This window comes from Narcine bancroftii, chromosome 1 (assembly GCF_036971445.1).
Source record: "Narcine bancroftii isolate sNarBan1 chromosome 1, sNarBan1.hap1, whole genome shotgun sequence".
Lineage (NCBI taxonomy): Eukaryota > Metazoa > Chordata > Chondrichthyes > Torpediniformes > Narcinidae > Narcine > Narcine bancroftii.
In genome coordinates, this window is record NC_091469.1 from 5,236,248 (window position 1) to 5,257,123 (window position 20,876).

At 40.6% G+C, this 20,876-nt stretch overlaps 1 long non-coding RNA gene across 2 annotated transcripts in view; it reads left to right on the forward strand.

The window, feature by feature from the left end:
• Positions 1 to 20,361, forward strand: part of LOC138754792 (uncharacterized) — a 186,578-nt gene extending 166,217 nt beyond the window's left edge. For both annotated transcript variants that reach the window (XR_011351931.1, XR_011351932.1), the window contains 2 exons: positions 15,819 to 16,103; positions 20,310 to 20,361. This is a non-coding gene — a long non-coding RNA (uncharacterized lncRNA). The remainder of the gene's footprint in view (positions 1 to 15,818; positions 16,104 to 20,309) is intronic.
• Positions 20,362 to 20,876: the final 515 nt, after the last annotated feature.

The following is a 20,876-nucleotide window of genomic DNA, read 5'->3' on the forward strand; positions in this document are numbered from 1 at the left end:
CATTTTATATTCCTTTCCTTTCTCCATCTGCCAGTTTTAAATTACTGGTATTTGCTACCTGACAAATTGGTCTGCACCTTATAACAGATGTAATAAAGGTAGATGTTCTCTCCACCTTTCCCTCTTTCTCCAGACTTGCACACTTGTTTTCATACTTTTTCTGTTCTGATGAAGTCTCTGACATGAAATGTTCGCTCTCCTTCCATCCTCATTGATACTTCTTGACTTGCTGAGAACTTCCAGCATTATCTGCTTTTGATTTGGTAATTCTGCCTGGCCTGCAGGGAAAAGAATCTCAGGGTTGTATGTTATGTCATGTATGTACTGTGACAATAAATCTGAACTTTGAACTTGAACTTTGAATCTTAACATCTACAGTTTATTTTCAGTTTATAAATTTTTTTTATACTGCATTGGTCCACTGAGCTTTATTGTCTAAGCTAAGGCATGACCAGCTTGGTGAGGTGCTAGAGGGAAGCTGACTGGTGTCCACAAGAGGAATCAACATCGTCAGCAAAAGTAAAATAGGAGTCAAGTAACTGTATCTGAAGGGACAGAAGTTACTGCATCTGGAAACCGTTGTGCTAGAAGTATATTTATTTGTCTGAGAGAATAGAAACTCCAGTAATGATGGGAAGGAATAGCTGGTGTGCAGCAGGAATATCCTGGACTACAATGGGAAGATTACGACTGGCAGGGATTTCTATTGTGTGAGAGTTAAAGGAACCAAATCCCAAAAGGGGGAAACAAGTGGTAGATCAATACTCAATTGTAATGTCCACCTACACTGTAAGTCGAACAGCTTCCAAAGAGCGGATAGATTGCTTTTGAAGAGTTCCCATATGCTGAAGGCAAAGTCGGTCTTGTATAGCAAAGATAATAACGATGCTTCATGCTCTACTTTCTGACCTCTCTTCCACCTGTGTCTCAGATTTATCTTAATACAGATTTTTTTCCTGTTGAGTGCTTTTGTCTTCATTTCCTTCAAATGATAGTGAAGTTGATGAAACTCGTCCAACCCAGTTATGAAGTTCTGCAGCTGTTGCCTTCATTTGTCAACACAAGTCTACGCAGGAGGTGGATCAAAGGAGTTCATGGTTTCCCTTGATCATGTGAAGTGAAAAACTTCCCTTAAAACTTTCAAGCACATTACTGTGACATTCGATATTTTTGATCAAAGTGTATACCCAGCCAAGGGACAATAGCTTGTTTTTATTCTGGAGCCAGGCCATTCTCAAGAGAACTTAAAACAAAAAGACTTGCTTTTATTTTGCAAGTTTTACAACCTCCCACTCCCACAATAATTATGAGGAGTCGATGGTCATCAAGACTGAGATCACGTGATCAAATGATTATCCTAATTTGTTCTCCCTTCCCCGAGTGCACAGAACAAACATCTAGGGTTCCACATAGTTCTATCCCTAGACTCACATCTTTTCCTAATCTTTCTATTTCTCAACTCCTTCCCTTTCTGAGTTCATTCCGTCCATAAGACCCTTCCTGCTTCCACAACCAACACATACAGCAATTGAACTTTCAACTTCCCATAGTCTTAGTTGTTATACTAATGCAACAGATGCATTTAACAAGGTAAAACAATATCAGTGGGAATAAGCCAATCAGAGTCTGAAGCTATTTTTAGAAGATTGTGATTGGCACTTCTACATCCATCATACATGTTGGTTGATCTCTAATAGTAAACCACTCCTTGTAGTAGATCTTGCATTGTATGGTGATATATTATCACTACAGAATTTGGCTTGAATAAGCATAGTAGTCTCATCACATGATCAATGGCCTCAAGGGACCTCACCATCACATCGCAGATCTTGGACTCTGACATATCCATATTCGCAATGCCCTATGAGAAAGTGGACTGTTAATAACTCAATTGGATGATTCTTGACCAGCTGTCAAAAAATTTTTGCACACTACCATAATTAGTATACACAATAAAATGAAAATATTCAAAGGAAATGTAATAGATACATTTTCCCTCTACCCTGATTGTGTGAGGAGGATGTAAGGAAAATGCAGAGGGACTTGGACAGGCTGGAGGAGTGGGCGGCTAAATGGAAGATGAATTTCAATGTGAACAAATGTGAGGTTATTCATTTTGGGGGAAGTAATAGGAAAGCTGAGTATTATTTAAATGGAGACAAGCTAGGGAGTGGGGAAGTGCAAATGGATCTGGGTGTACTTGTTCACCGGTCACTGAAGGCTAGCATGCAGGTTCAGAAAGCTGTGAAGAAGGCAAATGGAATGTTGGCTTTCATAAAGAGGGGATTGGAGTATAGGAACAGAGACGCCCTTCTGCAGTTATACAGGGCCCTGGTGAGACCCCACCTGGAGTATTGCGTCCAGTTCTGGTCTCCAAACTTGAGGAAGGACATACTAGCTATAGAGGGTGTGCAGCGCAGATTTACAAGGTTAGTTCCAGGGATGGCAGGGTTGTCATATGCAGCAAGGCTAGAAAAACTGGACTTTTATCCACTGGAGTTTAGAAGGATGAGGGGGGACATGATTGAGGTATATAAAAACATAAGGGGGATAGACAAGGTGAAGTCTGATTACTTGTTCCCAATGATGGGGGAGACGAGGACTAGAGGGCATAGTTTAAGAATACAGGGTAGGCCCTTTAGGACGGAGATGAGAAAGCATTTTTTTACCCAGAGAAGTGTGAATCTGTGGAATGCTCTGCCACAGAGGGTGGTAGAGGCGGATTCGCTGACTATGTTCAAAAGAGAGTTAGATAAGACTCTTGTGGGTAACGGAGTTAAGGGTTATGGGGATAAGGCTGGAAAGGGGTACTGATGGTAATGATCAGCCATGATCTAAAATAGCGGTGCTGGCCCGACGGGCCAAATGGCCTACTCCAGCTCCTATTGTCTATTGTCTATTGAATCCCTGGGTGGTCGTGTTGATTAATCTTCAGTTCTTGAGTGACTAGGACAATCCTAGAGGGTTGATAACCCTCATTGTTCCACTGATGCAAACTGTGGAACAATTATTCATAGCTCTCAACTTGACGTGCTTGCAACAGGGACTTCTGCAATCCTACATTTTCAAGTATTGATCCTTAGTGAAGTATAGCATAGTAAGGCAATCCAGCCAAGCAGCTCAATAACTCTGCCTATTTACTGATCGCAACAAAAGGCCCATCAGTACATCAGGATTCCCAGAACAGAATCCGGCTCATCCAGCTCTTCCATCTGTCATGAAAAGCTCTTATAGCTGTGTACTTTGCTGAGATTCTTTGTGCATTTCCTATTGTCTGAATGCAAGAGAATTTTAATGAGCATAGTGAAACTATTTGCGTAAAACAAAAATCAGAATTGGAAATGCTTATTTACTTCCTATTTTTGTTTTCTCTCCTCATTTTCTAAAGGGGCTAAAGTGGTGAGGAATTTGTTCCCCAGCAGCAGGGAGTGGCCTTGCTCCTTATCTTTTAAACGTGTGTGAAATTGTAACACAAGTGTTTTATCTATTAATTCCTGAGGGTACAGTCGCACTGAAGCAGATCCAAAGAGGAAAGAATGACATTGCACTTATATAGGACCTTTCATGACCTCAGGATATCCCACAGTGATTTACAGCCAATGAGGTGCTGTATTTATCAGGAGTTGTCACTCCTGTAATACAAGGAAATGAGGAAATCAACAATTGTGTAGCAAGGTGCCTTGAACAACAGAATGATGCTGAAAAGACATTTTTCTTTAGTAACATTGGTTGAAGAGTAAACATTGCCTGAAATGCTAAGTAGAATTTCCCTACATCTTTGATGTGAAAATATCAAGAACAGGTTTTATTTCTGTGTCCTTGGATAAATTGCTGAAAGCAAATGAGAGGCCTGCTTTATGTTTCTGCTCATTTTTATTTACATTGAATTTAAAACTGAGTTGTTAGCATATACAAAGAGCCAATTTTTTCCTTTTAGATAGAATGGATGATGTGTTGGACATATATGGGTAATGTATGGAGAGCATGCTCGTATTTTCCTTTACATTTTACTGCCTTCTCTCCCAACCATTATGAACATTCAGAATATGGCTGTTTAATTTTGCTCTACCATTTAGTAAAATTGTGGATCTTCTACCTCAACTCCAAGAGTCTGTCAAAAACAACACAAGAAAATACAAGATATGCTCAGCTGGAAAGGTAGAATTTGTGTTTCAATGGCTTTTTAGCAATACTTTCCAATCAGTCCCATTACCTATTTGAACCCTGGAATTTGTTTCTCCCTTCACAGATACTGCCTTACCTTCTGAGCGTTTCTAGCTTTTCTTGTTTTTATTTCAAAATTTCCCACATCTGCAGTATTTTGCTTTGGCCCCAAGAATCTGTTGATCCCTCATAAATGGAAATTGATGCTCAGAAGAGCATAGAGAAGTCAAAAGATTCAGAACCTTTTCAAGTGCTCCTTTTGGAAGTCTTAAGTGTCTCTGACATGGAAAATATTTGAGACTCCAGCTGTAGCAGCTAATTCCAGTCTCCACATCAAAAGAAGCAGCCTCCCAGCAACCAAAATGTCATCCTGTAATCTGGGACCAGGAAGTAAAACTATCTGCATGCAATCCCAATGTTCCAAACCATGTAGCATCCTGCATAAATTTGATTGCCCTCAAATTCCCAAGATATGCACACACTCTGGAAATGCCAGATGGTAGAATTCTCAAATGTTGGTAAGAACTTAGTACAATTACAGATAGAGTAAAGCTTCCTCTTCAAATGTCTATGCATCACTCCTATGGCACGTAGAGCATAAGTCAGATGGAGAATAAAACTACTAAACAGTCCCATGTAATCCTCCCATGGCTGTTTGAGGATGAATTAGACACTGAGTATAACTTGCTCAATGCTTTCCCATTCAACACTATAGAATAGTTCAGATGTGAGGTAAGGTCCCTTCTACACGCTTCTACAAATTTATCTTCATTTCTCCAGTCCACTTCCATTTGCATGTTTCTATTCTTTGAAAAAAATTGCCATATTGTGCTGAATGATGGATTCACTCTCTGCCTGGCTGAAAAAACTAAATGTACAACTATAAACAGCCAACAGATTTTATTGCATAGTTTGAAACCTTGCTTCTGGAACAGGAAAAACATTTAGAACTCAGTGCTACTTTCTCTTTCATTATTTTAAATAATGTACATATTTTACTTTAAGTGATGGTAGTGATTCACAGTTTAAATTATCTGGACTAAAATAGCTTGCCAAAAACTTGTGGTTAAGCATCAGTAAACCTTAGCCAGATGGTATCTCATTTGTTTTCAGTCCAGAGTCCTTTGACCTCATTTGGGGCAATGATAGGTTGATTTAATTGATCTCAATGCATCTGAGTAAAAAAAAAGTGAAAGCAGCTGGGATTTGATTCCTGATCACTATGTAATTACCAATCTGGGACTGGTGTAGCACCATAGAATGGCCAAAGAGTATATCCACACAGAAGGGAGTGGAAATCAACAGCAACAATGAATAAGCTAAAGAAACAATTCCCGTAATATTGACATATAACTAACATTTCAGGTCTGACCCTTTTGTCAAAGCATAACCTTCATGAGGGTCTCAGGCCCGAAATGTTGGTATGTATCTTTGCTTCCTATGGACACTGCGGGACCTGCTGCGTTTCTCCAGCTCATTTGTGTATTTACAACAGTTACCGCCTCTGCAGACTTTGTTGTTCCACACCAGTGACACTAACTATTTTCAAGGAAGTTTTATGACTGAATCAGAACCACAAATGCATATTTTTCTATGAGTGAATTTTATTCCTAGATGGAGGCACAAAAAGGTTGTTTTTTTTCAAATAAATGGTCAGGGTATTAAATCATAGCCGGGCACAAAGTATTTATTAGGCATGAGATATCTCTAAAATATTGAACATTACCTGGTCACAAAATAAATGTGGATGCAATGCAAGAAAGTTGGGCAGGCATGAATGCAGATTGCTTGACTTTCCTTTTGTCTGAAATCAAGTGTCCCATCAATTGCTTCCAGAGAAAAACTAGGCTGATGTCCAGTGGAGTACTGAATGTTTGGAAGGGACTTCATTTGGGTACAGTTTGATCTCAGGTAGACATAAAATATCTTTTTTTTTTAATTTTTTTATTTTTCACACCATAAATCACATTAGCCATGATATACACTATTTCTTTTTCACACATATACAGTGACTTTTTCTCCCCCCCCTCCCTCCTCCCAAGCCACCCCCCCACCCCCCCCTCTCATCCATTTTAGGTATACAATCTAGGTTGCATTAAGCCAGTCAGACAATGTTGTCATTCAACAAAAATACATCAGAAATTCTACTGAGTCCATTCTTTTCTTTCCTTCTCCTTCCATCAACTTAGGTAATGTTTGTCCCCAGTAGGTTTTCGCTATTGTATTTAATGTAAGGCTCCCATACTTGTTCGAATATTTCAATATTATTTCTTAACCTATATGTTATTTTTTCTAATGGAATACATTTATTCATTTAAATTTAGTAGTTTCTTCCTTTTAATTTGGTTATGTATTCCATTAATATTTAAAGTCATATAGTTCAGCGTAGCCCTTTTATATTTTGTTTATCTTCTCTTTCCGTTTTTCCATCATTACCTTTCCTCCTTTTCCATTTCTGTTTTCTTATTTTCAACTCTTTATAAGACAACATTCCTACAACATCCAACATTTTCCTTATTCTCCTATTTCTATCTTCTTTATCCCCAATCTCCCCTTCCCCTCCTGAGTTGTCCTTTATCCCTTGTCGGACAACCACATCTCCCCTCTCCATTTGGATTTGCGAATCCACTCGCAAGCGTCAACTGATTTTGCAGTGACCGCTATTTCCCCCCACCCAGCCCCCCCAGAAAAGATTTCACTTTTCATATGTCACAAAGGTCACTCTTTTAATTCCCTCCTTATTCTCTCTATTCCATTACCTTCCCTTATTAATTCTTGTCTATACTATCTATATTTTCCTTTAAGTATAGATACATTCACGTATGCACATTGTCTCTATTCACTCTTATACCTCTTTACCCACATACATATCAATCGTGATCATTTTTACTCTCATTACCCGTCTTCATCCCTCAGTCTATTTTTGTCTTTACCCACATACATATCAATCGTGATCATTTTTACTCTCATTACCCGTCTTCATCCCTCAGTCTATTTTTGTAATTGTTCTGCAAATTTTCGTGCTTCTTCTGGATCCGAGAATAGTCTGTTTTGTTGTCCTGGAATAAATATTTTCAATACCGCTGGATACTTTAGTATAAATTTATACCCTTTCTTCCATAAAATCGCCTTTGCTGTATTGAACTCTTTTCTCTTCTTTAGGAGTTCAAAACTTATATCTGGATAAATGAAGATTTTTTGCCCTTTATACTCCAGTGGTTTGTTGCCCTCTCTTACTTTTTCCATTGTCTTCTCCAGTACCTTTTCTCTTGTAGTATATCTTAGGAATTTTACTACAATAGATCTTGGTTTTTGTTGTGGTTGTGGTTTAGAGGCCAATACTCTATGTGCCCTTTCTATTTCCATTTCTTGCTGTAGTTCTGGACATCCTAGGGTCTTAGGGATCCACTCTTTTATAAACTCCCTCATATTCTTGCCTTCTTCATCTTCCTTAAGGCCCACTATCTTTATGTTATTTCTTCTGTTATGGTTTTCCATTGTATCTATTTTTTGAGCTAGTAGTTCTTGTGTCTCTTTAGTTTTTTTATTAGATTGCTCCAATTTCTTTTTTAAGTCTTCTACCTCCATTTCTGCTGCTACTGCCCGCTCTTCCATCTTGTCCATTTTCTTTCCCATTTCTGTTAAGGTCATATCTATTTTATTCATTTTCTCTTCTGTGTTGTTTATTCTTTTTCTTAAATCATTAAATTCCTGTGTTTGCCATTCTTTAAATGACTCCATGTATCCTTTAATAAGAGAAAGTACCTCCTTTATCTTGCCTTTCTTTTCTTCTTCTATTTCACTGTACTCTTCCTCTTCCTCTTCTTCTTCCTCTGGGTTGGCCATCTGTTGTTTCTTTGTTGCCCTTTCCTTCTCTTCTTTCTTGTTTCTATTGTCTTCTGTGGTCTCTTCTTGCTGCAGGTGTTCTGCAGCTGTCGTTGCCGGCTGTGGAGATCGACTCCCCAGCTGGTCCCCCCTCCCATCGGTGTGTTTTTTTTCATGCGCGGTTGCGCACTTTTACTCGGCTCAGCGAGCCATTTTTGTAGTCCATTATTTACCGACCTGAGGGAGCGGGTTTCTCTCTCCGCAGCGGGCCTCTTCGAACAGGTAAGGCCTTCACCTTTTTCCTCCGTTGTCTTCTCTTCCTCTCTTCTTACCGTTGCTTTCGATTTTTCTTTTTTTGTCGCCATCTTCTTTCCACCTTTATACTCACTTTTCTGTAACTTTTATTTCTGTGCATTTGTGTTTTCTCTTGTTTTTCCCGACTTTTCTGGAGAGGGCTGGAGTTCACTGTCCGGCCACTACTCCATCACGTGACTCCTCTCTCGACATAAAATATCTTAATGTGCTATTTTAGAGAAAAGGGGAATTATCCTTGATGTGTTGACCAATATTTAACCCTCAAATAAGTGATTGTCTATTTAGTCATTATCACACTGTGGTCTGACCGATCTTGCTGTGTGCCAATTGACTGCTCCATTACAACTCATACTGTAGATATTTATATATCCGATATACTATAATGACTTTGAAGCCTTTGGGACATAATATAGTTCTGAAATTCTCTTGTTAAATGCATGTCTTTATTTTCTTTTTAATCACACCTATACTGCACAATTGCATTTCTCATGAAAGCCATTTTATAGCCTTTCAACAATTTAAAATAAGGAAAATGCAATCTACTCCTTTATAAGTTCTAAATTCTCTGCTTGAGATTCTGTTCCATTCTAAAGTTTAAGTTTTAAATGAAAGTTTTACAAGAGGCCTCCTTCTCAGAATAAGGGATTGATAGTTCAGGATTGAAATGAGAACAAATTTCTTTGGAGGGTAGTGAATCTGGAAGAGAACAGAGTATACAAAGACAGAGGTGGATAGATTGTTGGATATTAAAGGAAAAATAATGCTTACCAGTAAAATGCAACTGAGGGGAAGATGACCTTTATAAAAAGCAGAGGAGCATGAAGGACTGAATAGGCCTTAAACAAGAAAGTCTGCTGATGTTGGGTCGATTGCAATACAAAAATGTGCTGGAGAAACTCAGAAGGTCACACAGCATCTATCGGAAGTAAAATGTAACCAATGCTTTGGGCCTGTGTGAATAAGCTTTCCTACTTTTGTTTTCTATGTTCTTTTGATACATCTATAAATAAGCTTTTTAGAACAGCTGCTTAAATTAGATATATTTGGGTTCTCATTGAGCATGTTGAGCCCTTTAGTGTGAGAAGGCTGGTAATGGGAAAGGAAGTACAATATTGGTGCAGTGAATGAAGCATCAATGACAGGGATCTTCCAGCGGCCAGTCATTTCAATTCTGTACCCCATTCCCACACGGACATAAGAGACCTATCTGCCTCTCCTCTACATCAGAGAGACTGGACGCAGAGTGGGAAATTGCTCTGTCAGCTCCTGGGCTCTGTCCACCGCAATAGCGTGTATCTCCAAGTGGCCACGCACTTCAATTCCCCATCCCATTCCCTTGCTGACATGTCTATCCAGGGTCTCATGCACTGCAAGACCCACAAATTGGGGGAACAACACCTCACTTTACATCTGGACACCCTCCAACCGATGGCATTAACATCTCCGGTTTCCATGAAACCCCCCCTTTCTTCTTCCTCCTGTCACCTTTCCCCCAGCGCTCTCTCTCTCTTCCCTTTTCTCTTTGTCTTCTTACACAGAGGCAAAATAAATTCTCACCTCTCCTCTTACTATATCCAATTAACACCTTCTGTTGGTCTGGACTCCTCCCCCTGCTTGTCTACAGTCTTTATTCTGACACCTTCCACTTCTTTGCTTATTCCTTAAAGAGGGGCTCAGGCTCAAAAACATTGGTAATGTATTTTTTGCCTCCTATGGATGCTGTGAGTCCGGCTGAGTTTTTCAGCATTTCTGTGTGTTTTTGATATCCCCTCCTCTCCGTGTTTCTCTTGTCATCTCCCTCCCTTATCCACCTATTACCTCTTGCATATGGGCCTGTACTCCTTCCCCTGCCTCTTCCCTCCACCATTTTATTAAGTTGCCTGTTGACATTTTACTCACACCTCGATGAAGGATTCGGGGCTGAAATGTTGGTTATGTATCTTTCTCCTTGCTATATAAAGTACGTCGGGAAAGAGATACAGGTATATCAGAGCCAGAACCACCAGGCTGAGAAATAGCTTCTTCCCATGGGCAGTGAGACTACTGAACAACTGTTGAACTGCTCATAAAAATCCTTCAAGACTCTACTATTTATTTAACAATATTTATTTAATTTTTATATATGTACTGCATATGTATTGTTTGTCTGCTTTAGGTCTGTATGTGTGTTTGTATGTTTTTGTACAAGGACCGGAAAACAGTTTCGTTGGGTTGTACTTATACAATGGATGATAATAAACGTGAACTTGGTCTGTGTGTCCTGCTGAGTTTCTCCAACGTTGTGTTTTTATTATGTTGGTGCAGCATTGTTTTATGATATACAAACCAGAACATATTGGTGGCACAGTGTAAAAGAAATTTACACTGCGTTTAATCTATATGGCACTTGACCTGGAGCAATTTAAAGGGCAGTTGTAAAGGTAGTTTTACTCCATCTCAAATCTGTAGGCCCTTTCATGCCAGGCCAACTATAAGTGCGGAGGGAAAACATGAACTTACTTTCATGGAGCAGCCCTAAAAGGCTGCTCCTGCATCTCATTCATGTTGAGCGGCGCCTTGTAGCGATGGGGGCAGGGGGACTTGTGCCGTAGCACCACCTGTCATAAATACACAGGAAAGCAATGGCCGTCTTCCCTACACATAATCCCCCAGGCAGCTGGAGCTGTTCTGAGAAACACAGAGTGGTTCCAGCTGTGTGAGGGATTATGGGTAGGAAAGACAGCCATTGCTCTGCCATGTTTTGAGCCACTGACGAGCGGCCCCAAGGGCTGAAGTGGCCCAGTGAGATGCCGGAGCCGGCCAGCAAGGCTGTCACAGCCTGCACCAGCTGCCCCCTGACGACCCCCATTGGCCTCCCCCACCCTGACGGCCCACCCCTCCCCCGACCGCCCCTGACCTGACAGCCCCGACTGATTGCCCCTGAGCTGATAGCTCCCTCTGGTGGCCTCTGACCTGAGGGGGTCATGGAGGGAGAGGGGTGAATGGGTGGGAGAGAGCGGGAAGATGGATCGCTGGCTGATGATATCATCAGCCCACCTCTAACAGCGGCTGTACGTTCATGTGAGACGGCAGAGCGCAGCACTCTGCCAATTACCTTTCCCTGAGAGGGATTGTAGCTGGCCACGGCACATTCATAGAGGTAAATCTCCCGATATGAAGGTGGAGAATCTCCACCTTTACAGTCGGGCTTTTTCATTGAATGAAAGGGCCTTGTGCTGTACTTATCCTGTGAATGGTGATAAGAACTTGCGTATTTGATTGTGAACATGCCACATTCAGCCCACAATCTTTCCTGAGTTTGTTTTACCTTGGCCAGGAGGGATTGTATTGATGTTAGAATTGGCCTCTCGGATAGTCCAAGAAAATCCAGTCAGGTTTCCTGCATAACTAGACTAGTGACCTTAGTGCTCCTAGATTAGGGAAATAGACAGTAGACAAAATTAATGTCGTTCACTTAATTGGTAATCAGTGCTAGAAATTAAATTTGGCTCTGATACACTTGTAGTTAAATAGCCAACTGGTACAATCCAGCTTCATGCATCAACAGCACCCAAAACCATCTCTTATGTAAAATGGGTGCATTCAAGATGAGAGTATTTGGAGCAGCAAAAGGAAGTATGAAAATAAGAAAAAGTTTCATATACAACAGGGGTTAGAGCAATGTGCTACATTTTTATGTGACAGAATGAGGACAAATGTAGCAAGTTTTAGGTTAGGAAGAGAATATGATGCTGAGTTTAAGTCTGTGAGAAAATCAGTGGGCCGGTGAGAATAAGGCCATAAACAAATCTGAATATGTTACTGAGACCATTTCTGTAAAAGCATTTTGCTGGAATCAGAATTCCCCCTTTCCAATCCAATGCAGCTCTGGCACACCTTAGGGGATTGAATGTCACTTAAGAGAGTCAACCTGAATCACTCTTGGCTAATGGGCAGTGGTGTTAATTGTTTTATTGGGTTGAGAAACCTTGTTATTAAGCTGTGTAAGGGCACCTTGTGCTGCTCTGAAGGAACAGCAAGCTGAATGTCTATCCTTCGCAGTCCATTACACTGTGGAAGTCTTTCAGGAGCTGAGTCAGGAGGAAATGTAGGTAGTTTCATAAAGATTTAGTATAATTTCTAAGGTAGCTTCACTGATGATTATATGAACAAATATTTGGATTAAACTATGCAGATCAAAAATGCTCAATCCTTAGCTATTAAAAACCACCCAAAACCGCCTTCAGAGAATAACATGGAACAGAAGGAATAGGCTCTTTGTTAATCCTGTTCATTCAATCCCAAATACTCCATCCTCGCCCATCATTTTTGTGTTTTTATTGAATCTGCCTCCAGTATGTAATTTAAGTGTGTTCCAGACCATAGCAACTCGCTTATAATTTTTTAAGAATGACCTTGCCCACTGCTTTTTTGTGACATATTTTAATTCTGCATCCTCTGATCACCAACCCTCTCTGTGAAGAGTATCAAAGCACTCCACAATTATGCATTGTATCAATGCTACATGGAGTAAAACCCTAGCTTCTAGTCTTCTACATTGCTAACGTCCCTCATCTTTGGTATAATTTTTTTGATACTATTCAAGTATAGGATGATTATGCCTTACTGCTCCTGAGGAAGTGGTGGTGAGTGAACTACTGTAGTCATTATGGTGATGGAATTCTTGCAATATAGATCATTTGGAAATCCCAGGGTGTAGTGCGTGTCGAAAGAACCAAAGACTTGTTGATCCAAACCAAGGCTTTTATTAACTAAAAGACTGGAGCATATCACAAGTAGGTCGACCAGTCCAGAATGACCTGGTCTGGCTGGGAGCAACCCTTTAAGACCTGCCAGTAGGTGTGGCTACACTCTCAGCCAATCACAGTCATCCTACACTACCATCTGTACATATGTACATATACACATTGGTGATAGAATCTGTACTATTACACAGGGTAATGATGAATATGGGATACACTTTCAGGTTGGAATTTGTATGATCTTTGAGGGGAGCAGGCAGGTGTTGGGAGTTGTTGTATATTGTAGGTAATATTGTAGTTGACTGATATGGAACAAGTGAATATTTAGGGTGGTGGATGCATTGCCAATGTGGTGGATTGCTTTATTTGAATGGTCGTTCATTACAGAATTCCTAATTTTGTAGCCACGCAGTCTATATGGCTGGTATAATTCAGCTTTTGCCCAAAATTCCAGGAAACCTCCATTCCAGCCTCTCAGATGCTCTGCATCCATCCTAAAATGTGACACCTCATCAAAGTCCAAAATCCATTTTGGATTTGGTTTTAGGATTCTAGTGCTTAGAAGAAAGCGCAGTGAAAAAATGTTGATTTAAAACTGGTTTAGCCTTTTGCCCGAACTAAAGCAATTTAACAAATGGAGGGAAGTACAAAAACTACAGACGCTGGAATCTTGAGCAAGCAATGAGCTTCTGGAGGAACTCGACAGGTCAGACAGCATCCAGGAATCTCAATGAAGGGTCCCAACCCAAAACCTTAACTGGCCTTTCCTAACTATACATTGCTGCTTGACCCAGAGCTTCCTCTGGCAGCTCATAGGTAACTAATGAAGGGATTTGCATGCAATATGGTAAGAATTCCAGTGGTCTTATGCAACAGGTCACGGTCAAATACTATACCCTAACAAATATACTACCAGCCTTGGGTTCACCTTAATCCGTGTATTTCTGCCATACATCCTCCAACTATTTTTGTTAAAGATGACTTGTACTTAATAACTGCACATTAATTTCTGCACATTAATAATTGCCAGCTGGACAATTCTGGATATCATATATTTCAGCGTATGAGATGGTATTTGAACCTTAAAAATGTCACCCCAAAACCAGGGGTCATCATATACGGCAAATATAAAATACGGACCTTAATATCCTGTGGTTTAGAGTGTCCCCCATGGCGATGGAGAAGAGCATAAAATATTTGCATAACTCCTATGGTCCTACCACTAAATATTTTCTGCTGAAACCTATGTTTGGGGAGCTGGATTAATAGTAATGTTTTATTAAAACAATAAAAATGTATTATAAACCTGTCTAACATATCTGAAAATAACAGCACAGCAAATAAAACTAACAGCATACACCAGTCGCCATTTGCAATAGCTGACAAACAGTAAACAATCAGCCAGGGTCCCAGGGTGTGTTCTGTTTGCACTGCCTCATCAGGCCAATTTTCTTTGACCAATTTTCTTCGTTTTATAAATAAATATAGGCTGTGTGACTGTTAATCAAAAGTTGAGTAGTGGAGCCTAATTATTTTTTAGTGTAGGATGATGGTGTTTCACCAGGTAGGTGTGTCAGATAACCAAATGGAATTGGGAAAAACATATAGAGGAGAAGAATCATTTGATGAAATTTTCTGTAACGTCCATCTAGTCTTTGTAACCCCATCTATACTATTCAAAGTTTTGTGAACTCAACCTTTTTTCTTTAGTTCATATAATTTAAGATTCTCTTCAAGAGTATGCTTTGAACACATATGGAAACAGTTATGGTCAGGCAGCAACCATGGAAAGTAATAGGCCGTCATCGTTTTGGGCCTGAGCCCTTCTTTAGAATGTAGAAGGTCTCACGGATGCTGTGTGACCTGCTGAGATGCTCCAGCACTTTTGTGGATTGTTCTAGTTCTCCTGCATCTGCGGCTTCCTTGTTTACGTCCTTCTCTTTTTGTGAGTTGGACTATTTTTGCTTAGTGCACAACATTTCCACTGCCCTAGTACTGCAAGACAAATGGCTTCTAAGTTATTCACTGTTAGATTAGCTGGAAGCTACACCAATTCCACATTAATTGTCTATTATAATTCTAGAGTCATAAGTGACTTAATGATACTGGCTCTGAAATCACTGAACCACATTCCTTAAGAGAGCCTAGCCAATAGGGACAATATACATTCTGGATCCATTTGAGTTGAATTAGCTAGTTAATTCCCAATCGAATGAAACACTTGAACAATTTAGCATTAGTAGCATACACAGCACATGATGACTTAGGCAAAGAAGGGTGAAATCCAGGTTCGAGGACACTTTCCCTCCTCCCTTCTGGACAATTGAGTTTAACAGTTGAAGACAAAAGGGAAGTGGGCTGAGTCAAAGTGGTAAGGCTTTGGCTCAACAGGCTTTGGTGAGGACAGGTAAGATGCAGTGGCGGATTAACCATTAGGCTAGTAAGCTTACCTAGCGGCCCAGAAGGGGGAAGGGGGGGGGGTGCGAGAGCCAAAAAAAAAAAGGGTTTAATTGATTGTACACATGAGTATCTTGGATAATATTTCAGTATCTTTACATATTTTTTTATATCTGGAATATTACAAATACTATTTTGTTTTCTAAATTAGGCTCCAGATATATAAATATTTAGAAGAAATGCTTTTCGGACGTGGCACTGCAGCCACGAGATTCTGTTTACCATGACAACATTATTACGCCATGAGTTGGCGTTAACAATGAAAATGTGAATCTAAAGCTCTCTGTTCACACTAGTATTTTGTATTGTTGACAGATTTTCTTCAAGAAATGGTTACCAGGGAATACAAACATAAAAGTCGAACACAAAAAAGGAAAGGGAAGAAAAGAGAACAAGAGAGTCTACAAAAGTAAACATGCAAGCGTTTTTTTAAGCCAGCAAAAAAGTAGTATTTGATGATGTGGACGATGAAAAGTAGCTAAAGAATCACAGCGTGAAGTTCATTCCGCATCCGATGATGGAGAAATCGCAGCAAGTCGTCAAAATCGATGGGAGGTGATTTGGGCATGTAGTACATGATACATGTTGCAATGATACAAGGTATTTAATGCAAATTAAAGTCACTTTATTCTACTCAATGAAGGGTGGGGCAGGAGGGCTGGTAAGAGACGAAGAATAGTTGGAGTTGAAGTCAGAAAGAGCCACACTATTGGAGGAACAAATGGATTCAGCAGGTAGGCACAAGCAGGGCTAGGTTTTTTTTAGATTTCATATATTTTGTTCCTCTAGTTATAAACAGTGGGAATAGCAGCCAAAGCAGGGGAATCCACCTCTTGCAAAATGTGGGTTGTCAGGGAAGCCAGCAGTATCCCTGATGACTTCATCTGTGAGAAGTGCATCCATCTGCAGGTCCTGACAACCTGAGTTAAGGAATTGGAGCTGGAGTGGGATGAACTCCGGATCATTCAGGAGGCAGAGGGGGTGATTGACAGGAATTACAGGGACACTATCACACCTAGGAGGGAGGAGGAGGGTAGATGGGTGTTAGTCAGGAGAGGGAAAGGGAACAGGCAGGCAGTGCAGGGCACCCTGTGGCCATCCCCCTCAATAACAAATATACCATTTTGGATACTGTTGAGGCAGGGTTGGGAGGGAACTACCAGGGACAAGCCATGGCGATCAGGTCTCTGACATGGAGTCTGGTCCCGTGGCTAAGATGGAAACAGAGAAGAAACGAGCTGCAGTGATAGGGAATTCCATAGATAGGGGGACTGATAAGAGGAAGAGATTGAGTATCCTGGATGGTATGTTGCCTCCCTGGTGCCAGCTTCCAAGATATCTTAGATCGAGTTCACAGCATCTCAGGAAGGAGGGTGAACAGCCAGATGGTGAGGTCCATATAGGGACCAATGACGTGGGAAGGAAGGGTGAGGAGGCTGGCAAGGAGAGTTCAGGAAGTCAGGTGCAAGGTTGAAGGACAGGACCTCCAGGTTTGTGATCTCAGGATTGCTACCCATGCCTCGTGCCAGTGAGGTTAGACATAGGAGAATAAATGCAACTTAACAGGTGGCTAAAAACATGGTGTAGGAGAGAGGGCTTCAGCTTTCTGGGTCATTGGGCTCTCTTCCAGGGAAGGCGGAACCTGTTCCAACAGGACAGTTTGCATCTGAACTGGAGGGGAAGTAATATCCTTGCAGGAAGGTTTACTAGTGCTTCTCCAGAGGGTTTAAACTAGATTTACAGCGAGAGGGGAACCAGAGTACCAGAGCAGATAGAGGAGTAGAGGAGAGAAAAGATTATGTTAAAATTGCATGAACCTTTAAAAATCAAATGGTTGAATATGGTGGAAATGTTCTCAAGTGCATCTATTTCAATGCAAGGAGTATTGTAGGAAAGGCAGACAGGCTTAGAACATTGATTGGCATTGTAGCCATTAGTGAAACTTGGTTACAAGAGGGGCAGGACTGGCAGCTCAATGTTCTAGGCTTCTGTTGATTTAGACGCGATAGAACAGGAGGTTTGGGGGGTTGATTTGAAAGTGGGAGGAGTGGCATTGCTTGTCAGAGAAAATATCATAGCTGTGCTCAGGCAGGACAAATCAGAGGGCTTCATCTACGAGGCTATATGGGTGGAGCTGAGGAACAGGAAAGTATGACCACACTCATGGGGTTGTATTTTAGACCACCAAATAGTCAGCAAGAATTGGAGGAACAAATCTGTAGAGAGATAGCAGACAGCCGCAGGGAACAAGGTTGTGATAATAGCAGATTTTAACTTTCCACATATTTGACAATGGCTGGACAGGAGAAGCCAGACACTAGTGGTGAATAGTTGCTTCTCAGACTGGAGGCCTGTGACTAGTGGTGTGACACAGGGATCAATGTTGGGACCATTGTTGTTTGTTATCTAGATCAATGATCTGGATGATAATGTGGTAAATTGGATCAGCAAATAGCAGATGGCACTAAGATTGGAGGTATTGAGGACAGCGAATAGGGTTTTCAAAGCTTGCAGTGGGATCTGGGCCAGCTGGAGAAATGGCAGATGGAATTTAATGCAGACATCCTAACTACAGGAAGGATATCCTTAAGATTGAAAGAATGGAGAGAATATTTACTAGGATGTTGCAGGGTCTTCCGGTGTTGAGATATAAGGAAAGATTAAACAGGTTAGGACTTTAGTCCTTGGACCGAAGAATAATGAAGGGAGATTTGTTAGAGGTTTACAAGATTTTGAGAGGTGTAGACAGAGTGGATGCAAATAGGCTTTTTCCACTTAGATTGAGGGAGAGAAATGCAAGAGGTTATAGTTTTAAGCTGAAGGTTGAAAGGTTTGGGGGAACATTAGAGGGAAGTTCTTCACTCAGAGAGTGGTGGGAGTGTGGAATGAGCTGCCACCTGATGTGGTGAATGCGGGATTGATCTTGTGTTTTAAGAATAAATTGGATGGGAGAGGCCTGGAGGTTATGGAATGGGAGCAGGTCAACCAGTTATGGAGATGATGATCAGCACAGACTAGAGGACTGAACGGCCTGTTTTCTGTGCTATAGCATTCTATGATTCTAAGTGTGAGGTGTTACATTTTGGAAGGATAAATCAAGAAAAGAACATACACAGTCAGGCACTGAGGACTGTGGAGGAACAAAGGGATCTAGAAATATAGATCTATAATTTCTTGAAAGTGGTGTCATAGGTGGATAGGATTGTAAAGAGAACTTTTAGCATATTGGCCTTCATAAATCAAAGTATTGAAAATAGGAATTTGGATGTTATGTTAAAGTTGTATTTTGTATTGGTGAGGCCAAATCTGGAGTATTGTGTATAGTTTTGGTCACCTAACTACAGGAAAGATATCAATAAGATAGAAAAAATGCAGAGAAGATTTATTAGAATGTTGCCTGGATTTGAGGAACTGAATTACAGGGAGAGGTTAAACAGGTTAGGACTTTATTACCTAGCGTAGAAGAATAAGGTGAGATTTGACAGAGGTATTTAAAAGTATGGGGGGGATAGAGTAAATGTAGATAGGCTTTTTCCACTGAGGGTAGGTGACAAACCAGGGTTATGGGTGAAAGGGGAAAATTTTAGGGGGACATGAGGGGGAACTTCTTCACACAGAGACTGGTGGGAATGTGGAACGAGCTGTCAGCTGAAGTGGTGAATGCAGGTTCAGTTTTAACATTTAAGAGGAATTTGGACAGGCATATGCAATGTTGTCACTCAGGTTGGTGTCATCCAGTGGGGTAACTCACTCACCCAGGGGTGATGGCGGTGACAGCATTGACTGGTGGCGTTCCTGATGGGGGAGAGGAGGTGGCAGCAGTGGCAGTGCTGACCAGGGTGGGGTACCAACAACGGTGCTGGCTTTGCAGCACTTGCAAATGAAACTACGTGAATTGTTTTGGAGTCACCCCCTCTGATGGCATCACCCAGTGCAGACCGCGCCTCCATACTGACGCCAGTCGGTACATGGATGGGAGAGGTATGAAGGCCTATGGACTGGGTGCAGGTCAGTGGGACTAGACAAAAAAAAATTAGACGTGCAGCACAGTTACAGGCCCATGAGTCCATGCCACCCAATTTACACCCCATTAATCCACACCCCGGTATGTTTTGAATGGTGGGAGAAAACTGGAGCCCCTGGAGAAAGCCCACGCAGTCACAGGGAGAACATACAAGGTGATGGTGCTCTTATTCAACTGTTGGGCATCAAAGATGAGTCCAATCTTGTCTTTACTCAGAGTTCACTTCAAACTTGGGTCTCTAAAATGTAGGAGGCATGAACAATTTGCCATTCTTAACATGGACTAATGTAGCCAATTCTAGTTCCATTAAATATAACTATTGATTCCAGAACTTTTCTGCTCCAAGTGCTCATCTCTTCATTCATTCTCAAAGCCATCTGCAGATTAATGTTTTTAAAAAATGATGAAAGTTTAGTGTACTTTTGTTTGCTTTTTACTGAGGATCAGACGACATGGATTGGTGTTGGGGTGTGTGCGTGCACATGTGTGTACACTCGCATGTGTGTTTCTGCAGATATGTTGCTTCATTAAATCACAATACATGAAGTCTCAATTATAATCCATTTAAAAGAGCTCATGTTTACAAAGTATTTTTCAGAACATTATTTGCAGCCAAATGAAATGCTCAGTATATGCAATTTTTCTTTCCATTGATAAAAGAAAAAAAATTAAATCTTCCCATTGATAAATTCTGAAAAGCATGTACAACAATCAACCATATCTGTAAAAAATGTTAAAAGACTATTTGGTTAATGACATTTTTTTAATGTTTTTCATTCCAGAGACCGAATGAACATACACAGGCGAAATGATAGGGTTTCTTAAGATCGTCACTGTAATCCTCATCTTTTTAAGTAAATAATTAATTATCTTATAATTTCATTGGAATAACTCCCAGCACTATTGTCCCTGTTTGCCAATTATTGTTTAAACTAAACTATATTTTGACAATTTATGAGGGATGTGTCGTACAGCATGGAACAGGCGCTTAGCCCCAACTCATCAATGCCAAATTGGCATTCTGAGCTCAGCCAGTGGAAATAGAAAATGAAGCAAAAGACTTAAATAATCTGGGTTTTTTTTAAATCCAGTGATGCCTTAGGAGTAAGGAAAAGGTTCAACATAACTTTTAGGAAAAAAATTTTAAAATGCAGAAATAGGGGAAAAGATTCGATGCAGACCAAGGTCCAAATGGTCTTCGCTGCTGCAAAATACTTTGATTACATCAAGGTTCCTCAACAGAAAACAATACAGAAGGGGAAATGATTAACATTCCATTGGAAAGTGTAGTTTTCAGGTGGAGTCACATTTGGAACATTGATTTAATAGCAAAATTATATCGTTGTCTG